The sequence below is a fragment of the Lathyrus oleraceus genome, chromosome 7 (genome assembly GCF_024323335.1).
Source record: "Lathyrus oleraceus cultivar Zhongwan6 chromosome 7, CAAS_Psat_ZW6_1.0, whole genome shotgun sequence".
NCBI lineage: Eukaryota > Viridiplantae > Streptophyta > Magnoliopsida > Fabales > Fabaceae > Lathyrus > Lathyrus oleraceus.
Genome location: NC_066585.1, coordinates 360,674,708 through 360,688,954, shown reverse-complemented (window position 1 = coordinate 360,688,954; position 14,247 = coordinate 360,674,708). Strand labels below are relative to the sequence as shown.

At 38.2% G+C, this 14,247-nt stretch overlaps 1 long non-coding RNA gene across 2 annotated transcripts; it reads left to right on the top strand.

Annotated features, from left to right (window-relative positions):
* Nucleotides 1-405: 405 nt before the first annotated feature.
* On the top strand, nucleotides 406-2,185 carry LOC127106124 (uncharacterized). 2 transcript variants are annotated; one of them, XR_007795280.1, is made up of 2 exons: nucleotides 406-948; nucleotides 1,829-2,185. It is a non-coding gene; the product is annotated as an uncharacterized LOC127106124 (long non-coding RNA). The 2 variants fall into 2 exon arrangements; XR_007795279.1 differs by having other exon boundaries at nucleotides 1,806-2,185.
* Nucleotides 2,186-14,247: the final 12,062 nt, after the last annotated feature.

Sequence of the window (14,247 nt, the reverse complement as noted above, 5' to 3'; positions counted from 1 at the left end):
AATATTTAACCATCTTAATCTCAAAACAAAATCCACAAAAAGGAATATCAAGCCCTAATGACTAAATTCTACTCATGGCATGGTTAATCAAATCAAGTAAATTTAGGAAAATTAAGGAGAATTCAATATAATCTAACATGGTAAAAGTCTACAACTAACCATATTATCTAATCTAACAATTAATGAACTAATCCTAATATCTAAACTCTAAAGATCAAGAAATTACAAGATTAAACTAATCTAATTAGAAAGATTAATACAAAAAATTGGAATTAAAACAGATTAAGAATTAATCAAAGGATTAACAAAAGATTAGGAAATAAATTAAAGATGGGCCATGGGGGTGTGAAAACAGATTGAAGGGGTGGAAAAGCAAAGAGAAGTTTTCTTGGGCCAAAAGGCCCAAATTCCAAGTCTTGCACCCGGGTTCAAACATATGCAACCCAAGAACCTGCTAAAGAAATCAGTGTATCCTCAAACCCAACGCACCGTCGCCAATCAACGCGGCATACTGAGAAAACTTTCAAATGTTCAATTCAAAATACCTCCTTTCGAAATTCAAGTAAACAATCGATGGCAAGAACAAGACACCGTGAATCAACATCGACATCATAACCAATGGAGGTTCTTTCTCGCGCGTAAATCGAAGAAGTCGGAGGGAGAGATATTTACCGATTGATTCCGGTGCGGTGGCTATGGGTAACCTATTCCTTCAGTACTCTTCTTTGCGCCTTCAATTTCACTTCTGTTACTTTATCGTTTGTGTTGCCGACATTGCATGGAGATAAGGACGAACATGTTCGTATTCGTGTACCGCGTTGGAAATATGATGAGATCTGTGGTTGAAGCAGTGAATTAATTTCTTCATGAATCGTTTGTTGAAGGATTCACGATGATACACATCGAAGAGTTTCGTTCCCTCCTCTCCAAGAAATGCCTGAGTTTTCGGTACTTCCCCCTTTTTCTTTCTGCGATCTCCTCCCCTCTCTTCTTCTTCTCTATTATGCCTCTGTTTGTTTCCCGATTTCCTGTCACCGATTTCTTGTGTTCCTGTCTTGAATCTGTTCCTTTATGTTATTGCTTTTTCTTGGTGAGATCGGTTAGGGATCGAAGATGATTCAGGAGATTGGTTTTCTTGTCGGTTGTGTGTTTGTCGGCGAATTCCATTAGGTGTTGCAGTGGTTCGCGATTCTGTTTTGGAGGAGGGTGATGAAGGTTGAGAGTTTGGTTGAAAGAGGGTTAGATTGGTGGCTGCGGAAAATTATGTAGGTTGAATAATTGTGGTTATGAAGAGTTTTGGTGGAGGTTGAGGAGTTATTATCAAGTTGTGTAGGAGTTCTTGAAAAATTGGTTTCAGTGAGGGATTGATTCTGCCATTTTTTGGTTACAGGTTATGGGATAGGTTGAAGGAGGATCTGGTTGGAGTGAAAGGTTGAGATAAAGGGGGGTTATGTCAAATAGAATGAGGAATGATGGTTGAGTGGTTATAGAAGTTTGAGTGAAGAATGATCCCGGGTGAGAGAAAATGAATGATGAGAGAATTATATAGGTTGCTAGTGTTTTAGGGATTGATGAATTCAGTTAACAATCTCGGTTAGGAAATTTAACTGACTTTGTGTTAATTTCGAGTTAGTTAATTTTCTGCTGTGGAATTGGCTCGAGTTAGTTAATGCTGAATGTAAGTTCAGTTGTGATGCTTTAATTGGCTCTGCTCGATTTTGCATTTGAATTGTTATGCTCCTGACCTAAATTTAGTTGGTATTGTATTGCCTTATTGCTGACTTGTTGTTACTGATGCATTGTAGGATCATTTGGTTTGCACTTGCAGGTAGGTTCGTTCATTGGACATGCTATTGATGTAATGTATGGTGAAGAAAAAACAAAGTGAGTATGCTTCAACAATGAAAGTTCAAGGTTAACAAAGAGTGACAAAGAAGCATTTGAATTCAGCGTTTTCTCAAGTGATTTGCTGATTCTTGAATCTCTGCCAGCATTATTGTAACTTGAGGTGAAAGATCAAGCTCTTTTTTCAAGAACCTTCTTTTCAATTCTGAAATGGATCTTAGTTCTTCCACCACCTCTCGATCCGCTTCTTGAATTGGGTCATTGTTGTATGGAATTGGAATTAAACGATGTAGTGAAATTGAATGTTGATTTATAAATGGAAAAATTGGAATGTATGCTATTTTGAGTGTCCTATAGAATTGGATTTAGTGATTTGTGATGAAAAATGTGGTTGTAATTTGAATGTTGATTTATAAAATGAACATGGTATATCATAGAAATTGTATGTGATTTGTATATAATTTTTGTATGAATGAAATTTTGAAATTGAAAGTGTAATGGTCTATGTTCTAGAATGGAAATTGAATTGAAAATGGTTATTGATGTAAATTGAATGGAATTTGGGATTATTTTGTAGTATGAGTTTGGTTTATGATTTAGAATGAAATGATGTTGAAATGTTCAGTGCTTAAAAAGATGGAAAGTGGGTTCATGTATTATGATTTGAAAAATAAGATGGTTGACTTTGGTCAACTGGTTGACCAAAAAGTCAATAGTTGACCAAAAGTCAACTTATGTAAAAATGTGTAATTTCTTGTGGACAAATGAATGTGGACCATGATGACAATGAAACGCATTGATGAACTGGAACTATTGTGAATTGATTATCTAATGAACCAAACATAAGCTAAAGTCTTGACTAACTATGAACATGAATGCACCATGACCGAATATGGATATGACTGGAAAGTCCAATGTTCTTAAACCAAATGAAACATGTCAAGTTCCAAGACTTCAAGTTCAATCATGTCAAACCAACCAAATTGTACTTAATCAAGCAATAAATTGTAACACCTTGAATGAATCCTAAACAATGAATCAGAACCATGAATTTTTATCAAGCAAATGAACCATCCATAACAGACCAAATGAATAAGATGAATCCTCAAATTGACTGTACACAAATGGTGATGATGCCACAACCAATAACTAAGGTTTTAGGGATTTGAAATGATCTTGATGATGCTCACATCCAAGAACTAGGGTTTCAAGCTATGCTCCATGATGCATACACCCACGATGAAGGGCTCACAGCTTATTCAATTCCATGTGTGATAAAAACCCTTGAATTCATGATTTTATGCTCTTTCAAGTGCAAGCAGAATGTGTTATGATACCATGGATATGTATATGAGATGAGTGCTTATCATGAGATGAAAATGCTTAGGGTTGGTGACCTAGATGAACTTGTGAAGGGTATGGTAAACTTTGGGGTATGACAGCCGGACAGAGATCAATTACAGGCTATGTCCCAAAGAGACAAGGAAACTTTCAACGAATATGCACAAAGGTGGTGCGAGGTTGACGCCCTTATTTGTCCCCCTCTCGAAGAAAGCGAAATGACTAAAATCTACTTGAAGACTCTAAGTCCTTTCTAATATGAACGAATGATAGCGAGTGAACCAAGTGATTTCACTGACATGGTGAATATGGGGATACGTCTCGAGGAAGGTGTCTGTGAGGTACGATTGGCTAAGGAAGGTGGTTCATCTAACGACGTCAAAAAGTTCAGAGTTAGGTTCCCTAAGAAGAAAGTGCAAGATGTCAGTGCGGTGGTACACAGAAGACCAAGGCAGAGATATCAACAACAACATATTGCAGCAACTACTCCAGTTCTCAACTCAGCAGCGGTAGCTCTAGCCTACCAGCCATAGTTCTTAAAACAATCTCAACCACAAGTTCAACAACGACAACAACAACCACAATTTACACAACAATAACCTCAATACATTAAGCAGAATATCCCGCAACCGCAACAACAACCTCAACAACAGGCTCGTCCATAATACAACAATAATCAAGTTCAAAGAAGGTCGCAATTCGATCAGATACCTATGACTTACACAGAACTATTCCCATCTCTGGTTGCCAAGAAGCACATTCAAACCAAACCTTTTCCCCCTGTTCCAAACAAACTTCCATATTGGTACAAAGCTGACCAGTTTTGTGCCTACCACTAAGGGGCACCCAGACACAATTTAGAAGATTGTTATAGCTTGAAGTCTGATGTCCAAAGATTGATCAAGAGCGGAATTCAGTCTTTCAGAGATGTCAACCCAAATGTACAAGTCAATCCCCTACCTCAACATGGAGGAGCTTCTATCAACATGGTGGAAGGTTGTCTTGACACTTTCAGAGTTTACGATGTACATTATTTATAAGGAGATCTGGTTGAGATGCACCTTAAATTGGGTGAGCTCATCCATATGACACCACACAACTACGCGGCTTGCAGACTTTGTCGTTCAACCCTTCGTGGTTTCCGTATTGTAAGGGAAGATTTGCAAAGAGAAGTAGACAACGGGATTATCCAAGTTGATAGGGACCGAAACTTCAATCAAGTCAACATTGTACAAGCTAACCCTTTACCCCAACCTGAGAAAGCTCCTATCAATATGGTTGAAGGATGCCAGGGTAATTACCAAGTCTATGATGTGAGATTCATGAGAGGATCTTTGGTTAGGATGCACAAAAGTTTATTTCGGCTTGCTTTTATTTTATCACATGATTATACCGCCTGCAGAGTTTGTTCAATAAACTCATACACATGTCCCCTTGTACGACAGGATATCCAAGAATTTGGACGCAAGAACTATCACTATTACTTATCCCATAGATCTCGAGAACGATGTCAATGTTATAATCCCTTAGTTCAACATTCCCGAACCCTTGGAGAATACATTCGATAGTCGCAACTCTGTGATTTTGCCTTTGGTTATCTATTTTCTAGGTCCAGCTTCTTACCAATCTGACAAAGCCGTACCCTACAAGGGACAAGCTACCATGATCGAAGATGTAAAAGAGGTTCCTCTTCCCCCTATGCCTTTCGTCGTTAACATTGTCGATGTAAGTGGGGTCATGAGAAGCGGGCGCGTATTCGCTATGGTACCGCCAAGAAATATTGAAGCTTCAGTTGGGAAGAAAACGCAAGTTGAGACGCCAATTGTGAATAATAAACCTGATGTTGTGGGAGAGTCCATTGGGGATAATATCAACTCAAAATTTGATGAGGTTCTAAGATTAATCAAGAAGAGCGAATACAAAATTGTAGATCAGCTCCTACAAACCCCTTCCAAGATATCTGTTTTATCCATGCTGGTAAATTTTGAGGCTCATAGGGAGGCTCTACAAAAGGTTCTTGAGCAAGCTTATGTCGACCATGACGTAACAATTGACCAATTTGACAACATCATCGCCAATATAACTGCCTGCAATAATTTGAGTTTCAGTCATGAAGAACTCCCAGTAGAAGGCAAGAATCACAACATAGCTTTGCATATTTTCACGAATTTCTTTACTGATTCTCTATCCGGTGTGTTAGTGGACACGAGTTCTTCACTCAATGTCATGCCAAAATCAACCTTGTCTAGATTGACTTTTCAAGGAGCTCCTATGAGACCTAGTGGGGTTATTGTTAAAGCTTTAGAAGGCTCCAAAAAGACTGTCATCGGCGAGGTCGATCTCCCCATAACCATTGGCTCACATACATTTCAAGTCACCTTCCAAGTGATGACAATGGATCAATGAGGCAATGGATGTCACTTCAATTCTTCACCAGAGGATCAAGTTTGTAATGAAGGGGAAGTTGGTCACAATATGTTGAGGAGAAGCTTTAGTGGTGAGTCACCTATCATCATTTTCTTTCATCGATGCCGAGGACGAGGTGGGAACCCAATTTCAGACTCTATCTATGACTAACAAGAATGTACAAGAGAATGGAGCTTCCATTCGTTCCTTCAACGATGCACGACAGTTAGTCAAAGATGGTTCAGCAGGTGGACGGGGACAAGTTGTGAGTCTCCCTGAAAACAAATTTCGTGAAGGCCATGGCTTCTCACCTACATCTTCAATGGTTGCTCAACGAGACACGATTCTCCGTCCTATTCAAGAGACTTTCCGAAGTGGAGGATTCATCGACCCTACTCAACTTGAAACAAATGTTGTCATTGAAGAGAATCTCGAAGAGGATGCATAAAGCTTTGTGACGCATGGGATGGTCTACCAAAAATGGATATTTGTTGATGTTCTTACAATTGTTCATGTTTCTAAGTGATATTTTGTCGTTATTTCAAAAAAAAAAATCTTTTGCTCTACCCAAGACGAAAGAGTATTTTGTTGGGCTTTGTTTCAATTTCCCATTATCATTAATAAAAATATTCAATTTATCTTCCATTTTGTTTTACTTTTTTCCTTTCGAGAAAATGGTAACCTAAAACAAACAAACAAAATCATTTTCAATATCTGCATGCAAATTCCATTTTTATTTTATCCTAAAAAACAAGCATAAATCATGTTTGCAGATTAAGCAATGTCACACCCATTGAAAGCAATGACCCTATGCCCTATCCTAACTTTGATTTCCCTGTATTTGAGGCCGAAGAAGAAAGTGATGAAGAGATTCCATATGAGATCTCCCGGCTACTTGAGCAAGAAGAAAAGGCCATTCAACCTCACAAAGAGCCAATAGAAGTGATTAACTTGGGTTCCGAAGAAGATAGAAAGGAGGTCAAGATTGGGATATCGCTTGTCCCGAATGTCAAGGAGAAAATGGTAGATCTACTAAGAGAATATACAGATGTGTTTGCTTGGTCTTATTAAGACATGTCAGGTCTTGATACTGATATTGTGGAGCACCATTTGCCATTAAAATCAGAACGTCCACTGGTCAAACAGAAATTAAGAAGAACACGCCCAGACATGGCTCTCAAGATCAAAGAAGAGGTTCAAAAGCAAATTGATGTCGGTTTTCTTGTTACATCTGAGTATCCTCAATGGTTGGCCAACATAGTGCCCGTTCCAAAGAAAGATGGTAAAGTTTGAATGTGTGTCGACTACAGAGATTTGAACAAGGCCAGACCAAAGGATGATTTCCCTTTTCCTAATATTGATATGTAGGTCGAAAGCACTACCAAATTCAAGGGCTTTTTTTCATGGATGGATTCTCTGGATACAATCAGGTCATAATGGCGCCCAAAGATAGGGAGTAAACATCATTTATTACACCTTGGGGAACATTTTACTACAGAGTGATTCCTTTCGGCTTGAAGAATGTTGGTGCAACCTATCGACGAGCCATGACAATGCTCTTTCATGACATGATGCACAAGGAAATTGAGGTCTATGTAGACGACATGATTGCTAAATCCAAGACTGAAGAAGAACATGTTTAGTATTTATTAAAGTTGTTTCAATGTATGAGGAAGTACAAACTCCGTCTAAATCCCAACAAATGTACTTTTGACGTCCGTTCAGGATAGCTCATAGGCTTTATCGTCAGTCAGCAAGGTATTGAGGTGGACCCTGATAAAGTCAGAGCCATTCAAGAAATGCCCGCACCTAAAATATAGAAACAAGTCAGAGGATTCCTCGAACGTTTGAATTACATGGCCAGATTTATATCTCACATGACTGCTACATGTGGGCCAATTTTCAAGCTTCTTCGCAAATATCAAGGTTGTGTGTGGACTGAAGACTGCCAGAAAGCTTTTTATAGTATCAAGGAGTACCTGCTGGAGCCTCCTATTCTGATTCCTCCAATGGAAGGAAGATCTTTGATTATGTATTTCACCATATTAGAAGATTCCATGGGTTGTGTGCTCGGTCAACAATATGAAACTGGAAGAAAGGAGCATGCCATTTACTATTTGAGTAAGAAATTCACAGATGGTGAGTCTCAATACTCTATGCTCGAAAAGACTTATTATGATTTAGCTTGGGCTTCCCGTTGTCTTCGCAAATATATGCTCAATCGTACTACTTGGTTGATCTCCAAAATGGATCCAATCAAGTACATCTTTGAAAAGCCTGCTTTAACTGGAAGAATTGCTCGTTGGCAGATGTTGTTGTTAGAATACAATATTGAGTATCATACCCAGAAGGCAATAAAAGGAAGTATATTGGCTGACCATTTAGCTCACCCGCCAATTGACGACTATCAATCCATTCAATTTGACTTCCCCAATGAGGATGTAATGTACTTAAAAGCGAAAGATTATGATGAACTGTTGCCAAGTGAAGGGCCAAATCCAGAATCCCGTTGGGGCTTGATATTTGATGGAGTTATTAATGCTTATGGAAATGGAATTGGGGAAGTCATTGTCAGTCGTCAAGGTTCTAATATTTCATTTACCGCAAGATTGACGTTCACTTGTACGAACAACGTGGCAGAGTATGAAGCGTGCATTATGGGTCTTGAAGAGGCTATCGACTTGAGAATCAAAATTCTGGACATATATGGAGATTGAACTTTTATGATTAATCAGATCAAAGGAGAATGGGAAACCCATCACTCCGGTTGGATTCTTGATCGAAAAAATAGCAAGTGTACTATTTTGCATGTTATAGTAATAAAGGGGAAATTCCCCGAATGTCGATCTCAAGGACTGCAAGCTAATATTGAGTTCAAATCATCTTCAATTAAACAAAAACTGGTGTAGGGCTTTTTTATTCAAAATTATAAAACTAAAGGCAAAGGAAAATAATAATGAAAAATAAGGGTTTGCAAGGGAAGAGAAACAATGCCAGGAAAGGTGTATAATTTGTCCCTATAACAACTCTGAGACACTATTGCATCAACAAATATCAATTACTATCAATTCTCAAGTGTATTTTCTCCCAAGTCCTTTGTGAGAAAACCTTTAATAATCCCTAGTCCTAGGTGATATCTACTGCAGAGTAATCTTATGAAAATCTTATCAATGGCGGTCCAGTCTAATTGATAACCATATAACAATCTCGATTGGTCCGAAAGAGAAAGCATTAAACACATCAAAAGATTACCGTAAAAACAATATTATAAATGCAATCGTAAACTCAAAGTTATTACAACTATAAATCAGGGACACCCCACTAGCATTGGGGGGTTTAGATATTCATATTATTCAAAACAGATTCAAGATAAAAAATACACATTACAAGTAATTGGATGACTTGGATCTTCAATCGCTTCTGCTCATGAAAACCTTCCGCTCTCCGAATTCCTTGATCTCGGTAATCCTCGATCGTATGACAATTATGTGTTCGCCTCGTTCCCAGATATCCTTTTCTCTTGTAGAAACTCTCCCAATATAGTGAAAAATCCCTTGGCAAAAGGTGGAAAACTCCAAAACGTCCCTGCAACTCAAGCCCGGCGAAAAGCCCGAAAATTGGAAAAATGTGCGTCTGGGCTAACATGGCCCGTGTCAGCTGACACGGGTGGTTGTGTCAGCTCTCTTCCTTTCCTGACACGCCCTAGGTGACCTGACACATGTCATGTCAGCTGACACGGGCGGCCGTGTCAGGCCCCTATCTTGGTCCTTCCTGCGTTGAGTTGCCTTCTTCCTGACACTGCCCGTGTCAGGTGACACGGGTGGCCGTGTCAGGCCTCGTGTGTTGAGAATTCTTTTTTCCTCGATTGTCGGAACTTCTCACTGTCTTTCCTCGAATCCCTTGGATCTTCTACCTGGACCTGGAGGACATAAACACAGACAACCAACACATAAAATTGCAAAAACATAAAATAAAACTGAAAATTAATAAAAATGCTTAAATAACTTACGGAAATGAAAATTAACTTTAAAGGTACCATAATGCGTACACCGTGTCCCAAAATCCTTGGTTTTTTGTCGGATAAGCAACGAAAACATAGTGAAAATGGTGACCGATCAATTCCTTACAAAGATTATGTGAGGAGGTTGTCAACTTTCTTCAACCAAATTGAATTTTATCATATACCTCGTGGGGAGAATCAAATAGAAGATGCTTTGGAAACTTTATCCTCCATGATTGTTATGAACCGGTAGAATGATGTGCCCATAATAAATGTTATGCGCCTTGACAAACTTGCTCATGTGTTCGCTGCAGAAGAGGTCATTAATGACAAGCCATGGTATCATGATATTAAATGCTTTATTCAAAGACAAGAGTACCCACCTGGGTCATCAAACAAAGATAAGAAGACTCTTGGAAGGTTGGTTGGTACCTTAGTTTTTAATGAAGACGTGTTGTACAAGAGAAACTTTGACATGGTCTTGCTCGTATGTATGGATAGACACGAAGCAAACATGCCGATGACGGAAATTCATGAAGGATCCTTTGGTACCCATGCCAATGGACATGAAATGGCTAAAAGGATGTTAAGATCAGGTTACTATTCGCTAATAATAGAATCTGACTGCTGCAAATATGTGAAGAAGTTCCATAAATGTCAGGTTTATGCTGATAAGATTCATGTACCGTTAACTCTTCTCAATGTTATCTCCTATCTTTGGCCTTTGTCTATATGGGGAATTGACATGATTGGTATGATATAACCTAAAGCTTCGAACCGACTTCATTTCATTCTAGTGGCCATTGATTACTTTACCAAATGGGTAGAAGTTGCATCGTACGCCAATGTAACCATGCAAGTGGTGGTATGATTTATCAAGAATCAACTAATCTACCGTTATAGTGTTCCAAGTAAGATCATTAGTGATAATGGATCAAACTTGAACAACAAGATGATAAAAGAAATGTGTGCAGAATTCAAGATTGAATACCATAACTCATCTCCTTATAGACCCAAGATGAATGGGGCCATTGAAGCTGCGAATAAGAATATAAAGAAGATCATCCAGAAAATGGTTATGACTTACAATGACTGGCATGAGATGCTCCCTTTTTCTCTACATGGGTATCATACACCTGTCCTTACTTCAACTGGGGAAAACCCTTTCTCTCTTGTATATGGCATGGAAGAAATACTCCCCGTGGAGGTTGAGATCCCGTCAATGAGAGTCTTGATGGAAGCAGAATTGTCTGAGGCTGAATGGTGTCAGAGTAAATTTGATCAGTTGAATTTAATTAAAAGAATATGACGGCTTTATGTTATGGTCAATTGTATCAACAAAGAATGAAGAAAGCTTTTGATAAGAAGGTTTGACCTCGTGTGTTCAGAGAAGGCAACCTTGTACTCAAGAAGGTCTTGTCTTTCATTATTTATTCTATGGGCAAGTGGACTCCTAATTATGAAGGACCATATGTTGTTAAGAAAGCCTTCTTGGGCGGGGATTTAATCCTTACGACCATGGATGGTGAGGAGCTCATTCGTCATGTGAATGCTGATGCAATCAAGAAATACTTCATCTAAAATAACATAAAAGAATAACTCGCTAATTTGAAAACCCGAAAAGGCAGCTTAGGCAAAAAAAAGAACGTCTCAGTGGACTGAAAACCCGAAAGGGCGGTCCGGGAAAATGTTAGAGACATAAACAGAAAATGATTATCCCGGTAGATTGATACCCGCAAGGGAAAATCTAGGCAAAAGTTAGGGATTATGGAGAGTAATTGCATCAGGCCAGACTTGATCAATTTAAAGCGACCCCGCCCATCAAAGACTTCTCAATCAAATTACTCTCTCCAGAAGCTCGAACACAATGGATTTCAAAATTGATAGGGAGAATAGTGGCCATTGCATTTTAATGTAGCCTTTTCTTGTATTTACCATTTTCCACCTTTGTAAATGATCTATGGAGTCCCTCCATTCGTGGACTACCATTCCATCAATAAAATTCAAGACTTTATCCATTTGTTTACAACTCTTATTTTACTTCCTTATTGCAAAATGACTTTTTTTACTTTTGATGAGAAATTCTTGAAACAAAAAGTTTAAAAAAATTTGTTCTTGCTTTTAAGAAGTGTGTGTGTGTTTCTTTTAATTTATGAACACAATAAGGAATATCGACAGTAATCCCATAAAAGGTTGGATCCTGATGTGTGGAGCCCAGCGCTTTCTTAAAATAATGTCTTTGTTATCCCCAATAAAATTGCAGCATTGGATGATTCTTGCTTCTATAGGAGACCTTCCCCCATTTTGCACCATTATGTTAGTATCCCTAGAGAAGATTGGGCCTTTACTCCATTTACGACTTCTTGTTTTATCTCAGTGAGGTTTCCATCCTGTTGGTATTAGCCGAGTGTTCATTTTTACCGAAATGTTTACTTAATCTCCAATTCATCTTTTATTGTTTGTTTTGTCATAACACGCATTTGCGCATGCATATACATCATGTGTAATTAAATTTATAGTTCAACTTCATATTGCATCCCCTGTGTTGCTTTACTTTACTTGATTGCGTTTATCCCCAAGTGATATATATTTCCTCTCTTCAGTAATGTTGTCGACCTTAAGCAGAAAGTGTATACCCTTTCTAAATCCCCACTGAGTTTATTCCTCGTGGAAGATTTTGCTTTAGCTCTCCTTTTCATACTTGGATGGGATAAATCCCCAGTTTGAGATCATTCCTCACTGAGAATAGTGTTGTCTGACTATCCCTCTCCAGTTTATTCCTGGATTGAACCTGATCTTTGACAGGTTTGATATTGAATCTCTCTAAGCTGTAAAAACCTAGACTGATGGTACATTTATTTTGTACCTCCAAATACTTCGATCCCCCGTGAAAAACTTATTTATGGTTCCCCATCAAAGAAGAATTTTGTTCCCCATTAGTGTTCTTGTAACACTCCCTTTGAAATCTCTACAAGAAGTGGCAGTCTCTTTATTTGAAAAGCTTATTTTGTTCCCAGATTTTGTTTCGTATGACAAATGGAGGTCTCTTTTCCGAGAAGTTTGTCTCTTCCCAGTGGAGCTAGCACACATATCAACTTCCTCATTCTTCCATTAAATGGTTATCTCTCTGTAAAATTCCCGTAAGAGAAGTTTGTTGAAATTCATTTGCCCTTTTTAAGAGAAAGTCTTGATTAAATAAGAAACCAAGACTTGTTTGTGGCATACAACTCGAATCATTTGTTGAAGTTTATTTTACCCTTTTCAAGTTGAAGACTTGATTAAAGAAGAAATTGAAACCCATTCGTGGCATATAACCAAAATCGTGTGGAAATTTATTCGAATACAAGTGGTGGTCTCTTTATTTGAGAAGCTTATTTTGTTTTGGATGACAAATGGAAGTCTTTTCCGATGAGTTTGTTTATCCCCAGTGAGGTCCTTTCACCAAATGGTTATCTCTCCGGAAAATTCCCGTCAGAGAAGTTTGTTGGAGCTCTTTTTACCCTTTTTAAGTGGAATACTTGATTAAAGAAGAGACAGAGACTCGTTCGCGGCATACAACCATAATAGTTTGTTGAAATTTATTTACCCTTTTCAAGTGGAATACTTTATTAAAGAAGAAATGGAAACCCATTTTGGGCATACAATCCAAATCATGGTTGAAGTTTATTATCTGGCGACAAGTGGCAGTATCTTATTTGAGAAGCTTGTTTCATTCTGAATAACAAATGACAATCTCTTCTCCGAGAAGTTTATCCGTTCCCCAGTTGAAGTTTATCAACATATCAATTACTCTTCCGTCAAATGACTATCTCTCCGAAAAAATCCCGTCAGAGAAGTTTGTCAAAAATTATCACTTTTTCTTTTCTATTTATTTGAGATAATTTATTACGAGATAATTCATATCATAAGCATCATTGCGGCATCTTAGGGTCAAAAATTTTGCATTTTAATATTTAAGTCTCCCCAATATCATCGAGATGAAGATTTCAACCTTCATATCTCCTAATGGAGGAAACTTAAATAGGAGTGAAATTCTGGCGTAGTCCATCCACCTACTTCAAGGGACCATTCAGGGAATTACAGAACCTTACACAGGTTCCAGCATCAGTACTAACATAACTCCTTGCCAGCTACCAGAAAGTATCACCCATGGATCTCATCCAGAGACAGAACAGGATGCCTGCTCTGATACCAATTGAAATTCTGGCGTAGTCAGTATTCAGATGTTCTACTTCAAGTCACGACATCTGATCTAACATTGTACCTATTACAGCAAGACAGTTATTACACTCTGTACTAATGTGCACCTTTTCACAGTGTCACGACCTCTCCTTCTATGTCATCCTAGAAAGGAGGAACCCTTAGTTATGTGCACCATAACCTTCACTTCTGTTGTTTTCCTACACAGATATCAGCACGATGTCTCAATCCTGTTTTGAACATCATCTGTTACATTGTTCCAGTTTGTTGGTCATGTACTTGTATTTCCTAAATTAAAGGTTATAACAAGTTAAACTAATCTTCACTTATTAAGGAGCTAGCAAATAGATTATTTGCCAGGTTCATTAATTGTGGCTTAGTTGTTAGTTTCCTAGATTTTAGATCAGCTGGTGGATTCCTGAAGAATAGCCTGAGAAAAATCCTGAAACAGAAAA